Source organism: Pteropus alecto, unplaced genomic scaffold (assembly GCF_000325575.1).
Source record: "Pteropus alecto unplaced genomic scaffold, ASM32557v1 scaffold90, whole genome shotgun sequence".
Lineage (NCBI taxonomy): Eukaryota > Metazoa > Chordata > Mammalia > Chiroptera > Pteropodidae > Pteropus > Pteropus alecto.
This window is the reverse complement of record NW_006429894.1, coordinates 736,882-741,914: the sequence shown is the minus strand read 5'-3', so window position 1 is coordinate 741,914 and position 5,033 is coordinate 736,882.

The window sequence follows — 5,033 nt, the reverse complement described above, 5'->3', positions numbered from 1 at the left end:
TTGGCTGCTGGACGTCGCCGAGTGCCGCCTCCCGATTGACTGTTACAGGCCATCGCGTCGGGCACCGTCTTGTGATTGGCTGTTCCAGGTCGTCGCGTCGGGCGCTGCCTTCTGATTGGCTGTTGGCCGTCGCGTCGGGCGCCGTGCGTCTGCTTCCTCCCGCCCCCCGGAAGCGCCGGTGCTTGTGTCGCCCTGAGTCTGAACGTGGGGTTCCGCCGGCCCGCGGCGCGGTTCTCGGACGCAGGTGACGTGGGTTTTAAACAAGAAGAGGGACAATGACACCCCTGTCCATCCTCGATGTAAAAGAAGCGTAGTCTGTCCACCTTCGCGTTGTAAAAATGGCTGTTCGTCCCCATCTTAATCGGAATGACCAGCGCGTTTCTAGCATTTCCGATGCCAAGCGTGGAGCTAGGAAATGGACTCAACGTCTTCCGTGGATTTTTTTTTTTTTCATTTAATCCTGAAAATCCAAAACTGGGAAAACTCGCTACCATGAGAGATTGCTTTAGATGGTTAAAAATGTGGGAAAAATAATTTCTATTACAACTGTTGTCTATTAAAGTTATAATTATGAATTAAAAAGCACTAGACAATGCATGGCCCATAGACCAAACCATGATCTGTGCCCCCCAAACTGTGAGCCCAAGGTGGAGCTGTCTGTCCCACCCTGTGTCCCTAGTACCTGGCCCAGGAATGTCACAAGACCTTCAGAGAACACCTGCCACACTTCCCACTTCTTACCATGTCTCTGTTAGAGGCTCCCAGTTTAATTCCAACCACAGGAATAATGAACACTCCACAGAATCAAAAGCCACCTGTGAGCCACCTCCAGGTCACAGGAGTTTGATCTTTTATTTATTACACTGAGACAGTGCTTCTCTCTTCAAATCCTGTCCGCAGCTGACCAGCAGAGTAAGCCACTTAATCTCTGGTGCTCATCTGGAAACTGCTGAGGATAATGTCACCTACCCTGAAGAGTTGTAATGATTAAATGAAGTGATGTATGCAGAGTGATTAGCAGAGAGCCTGGCACAGGATTAATGCTCAATAAACGTAAGCTGCTAAATTGCGTAGCCCAAGAGAATTCTGCGAAACACTGAAAAGCCCTATTTAAGGCTAGTGCTGAGGAGCTGGGGTCGTGCATTTTATAGACGGTTATCATGATAATGATATATTTTACGAAGGATGAGGATTATGATTTAATCCCTAGAAATAACCACAAAATGAAATAGGGAGTCCTTTTGTAACGGACTCACCGTACCTACTAAAAGCCACACACCTGTATCCTGGATTCGGCTTCTCCATCTTCCCAGGGACCTCCCTGTCTCCCCTCTGTCTTCAGCATCCCTCTCATCTGAACAAAATAATGCTGCCACACCCCACACCTCTTCTCGCCCTCTGGCTCCCGGCTTCTCTCCCCATCTGTCTTCAGCCCCAGCCCCGTGAAGAGGGCTTAGCAGGTGCAGGGGAAGGGAGGCGCCTCGCATTCATCTGGTAGAGGCCGCCTCCGTCAGGGCCATTAGCTGGGCAGCTGGAAGTGGTAGAAGCCAGAGAGACAACACAGACTGCGTCCTCAAGACTGTCATTACGACCGAGGGGAAGCAGGAGCCACTCAGACTCCAAATCAGGTTTCTGGCAAACATGGCAGTGGAGCTAAAGGAGGAAAAGCAAGAAGCAAAAGGCGTGGGGACCCCTCCCACAAACACAGCCGAGACGTCGCAGCCCCTTCCAGCTGGAGCCTGACCTCAGGGGAGCGACAGGGTCAGTGATGAGGGCCAAGCGCAGGACGCTCCTCTCATCCTGTGAGTTTCTTCCCTCGCTCTCTCTACTCCTTACCCTACCGGTCACTTCTCAGCTCCCCGCCAGCTGACTTCTCCCCCACCATTCCAGCATTATCGAGACAGAGGCCAGAAAGGTGCGATTCCGGCCCATGAACTTCAACCTGGAATAGGGCTCTGCCTTACAAAACAGTGCAGACACGCCCGCGCCAGAGTCGCCAGTAACCCTGCTGGCAGCTCCAACCGGAGCCGACTCTCGGGCCTCGGATGACTCGACCCGTCCGCAGCGTTTAGCTGACGGGTCAGCACTGCGCTTTAGAACGCTCTTCTGTTCTTTCTGTCCTCAGCTCCAGAGTCTCCCACACCTCCTTCTCAGTCTTTCTTCCAGTGCAATGGGGAGAACAAATGGGGAGAACTGGTTTGGGGGTACAAATCAGTTTATTTTCTGGGAAAACTGAGCTTGCAGTGCCAGCGTAGTGGATAAAGGCACGCAATGGCTGGAGCTCTGGCGGCCATTTTGCTCCACGAGGATAAAGGCCATACCCTAGGAACGGAGGAACTGGATCCCTGATGACAGGCAGCTCCCGTGATTTGGTTTCTGCCTACCTTTCCACTTCATCTCTGGCCACAGACTTTCACCTCTAACCTCTTGTTCTTTATTCTGAGTCATTTCAAACCGCTTGTAGTTCTGTGAATACGCCTTCGTGTCTGCCTGTGCTTCTCGGTGCTGACAACCGATAAACTCTTGACGAGCAAATCCCATCCCAAATAATCCAGTTATTCTGAAAATAAAAGCAGGTGTTTCTTTAAAAATCCACCAGGGGGAGACAAACGGAAAGAAAACACAGCAGACGTGAAGCAAGCCGGGGTGAAGCCCCCTCCACCTTAGATCCAAGTCTAAAGGAAAATGATTCACTGGGGCCAATGAATGGTCTCAGGATACAGATTTACTAGTTTAGCCAAGTTCATAATTTTTAAGGTATTAAAATGTGGGTGGTATTTTCCTGCTTCGTCGGTGTTTTTATTGAGTTACATTTGGGTCCATCACAAAAAAGTAAGTGCAAAAGGACGATGGAAATTGATAATTTAAAGTCCAAAGGACAAAGCGGAAGTCGAGGGAACGCGAGGAGGGCACAGCACCTGCCCCGCAGCTGCGGCCGTCACCATCTCGCGGGGCACCAAGTCCTCTCTCCCGTGCGGTTTCTTCACCTGTGAAGCAGAGTTCGTGGATTGAACGATCGCAGCCAGCAATTACCGAGTCCTTTTCTCTGTGCAAAACCTGTGCATGATCTCATTTAATGTCCAGACCCCTATCAAGCAGCTCCTATAATTAGGATTATTGTTCCGTCGCAAATGACGGGAACTGAGTCTCCAAGACGTTGAATAACTTGCTTGATATTACACGTCTGTTAAGTCTCAGAGTCAAGTTCAGAACTCAGGAAGCTGGGCATCGCTGCCTGTGCTCTGGGTCACGACGCCGGACAGCTGTTTGTACAAAGGTTCTTTCTGATTGTCAGTTTGTAACTTTATGATATGCACAAGAGCTAAACACAAAGGCAGTTTCAAATTTGTCCGATTTCGTATTTTCTAAATTCTAATGAATGTTAGACCAGGAGTCCTCAAAGTGTGTACTATAATATGCTTGTACTTTTTGATCTGCTCTGGTTGATGAAATTTTTATGTCTGTAGTTGTGATCACTCGGTGACACCCTCTAAACACATTTAGCAATACTGCCAGTAATTTAAAAAGGAACAATTACAGTAAGCTAGTAATCCGTTTTTAATATAGAAAGAAGAGCTCAGGGATTAATAAATGTTCCGGCCGCTCTTTTTTCTTTGAATCACGCTGGTTTCATTCCAATGATGATTAGTAAGATTTAAAAACCATCGTCAGCCCCAAAGCCTACTGGGTAACCTATTTTTACATGAAGGAAGCTCTGGGGTTCACTTAGGACGAACACTCTTTTCAAAAGGCCAAGTCTGAGCATCAGTGGGGCATTTCCTCCCCACAGTGCTTTGCCAACACGGCCTGAGGTTTTTTGACATCCTGTGAAAAATGTTGCTGACTCTTCCCAATAGAATCGTAGCTGTTTTCCTAACATGGAAAATGACAGTTTCTAGTTACTCAGCTGTTCCACGTCGGTCCCTAAATAGTTCATAATCTCATTTCTTTTATTGGCAAAGCCCTATCCAGCAGTGTCTAGAATTGTCTAGAATGACATACATCTACTTGTTTTTACAATCACTTTCGGTTTGTGTGTTCACATAAATCAGTTTTCTCATTTGGAACACAGCATAAAGGAGACCGTGCCAAGTGGTCGCTTCTCCTATTTGTGGTTTTGAAAGGGCAGCTGCCAATTGAAAAGCCACCTGGATTGCAAGCATTACACGTCACCACAGCATGTCCACAGGGGAGCAAAGAGAGCCTTACAGCCTCATGCATAATTCAGCCATCCACATGCCCTTACCCGTTCGCAGAAGGCTTAATCACAGTCTGTTCTCTGACTCACTCGTGAAGAGAAGAAAACCACCCTCACAGAGAGTTGTGCTTTTTCACTCAGACACAACGGTCTGGGGCACGACAGAGGGCACAGTGTTCTATCTGGATTAACGTTTGAGTTTCCTCTGGCGTGGAAGCATGAATAAATGATGGCATTTTTCTGTATTCTGTGATAAATACTGTTTTCACAAGCCACGCTTTAGGTTTATATGGACTTTATGGGTTGAACTTAATTTATATGAAATTAATTATATGCCCAAAGAATAATCTTGTCACTCTGTCCTTTACTTCTCCCAGCTGCGTTTCTTAAATATTAATTGAATTTCTGTGCCACAATCTTTCCTTGGCCCAGACAGCCACTCCAACTGACAGTGATCGGGCCTGAGCAGTTTGAGATTATATCCTGAGAAAAGGAAATGAGAACAAACTTCGAGTTGATCAGTTTTCTCTCCTCTCCCGAAACGTCACAAGGGGAATGCAAAGTGCTGTGCCAGAAACCCGTTTGAAGGTCTACGGCAGGGCTGTTAAATCTCCTACTAGCCAATTAAAAAAAGTAAAAAGAAATAAAATTCATTTTAACAATATATTTTATTTAATGCAACCTATCGGAAATACCATTTCGATCCATCCATAATCAACATAAAAATTATTAGTCTTCTCCCAGACACCGTGTGTGTGTTACACTTACAGGACCAGCCACATTCTAAGTGTCTAATAGCCACAGTTCCAGACAGTGCGGGTCTCACACTGTCTCT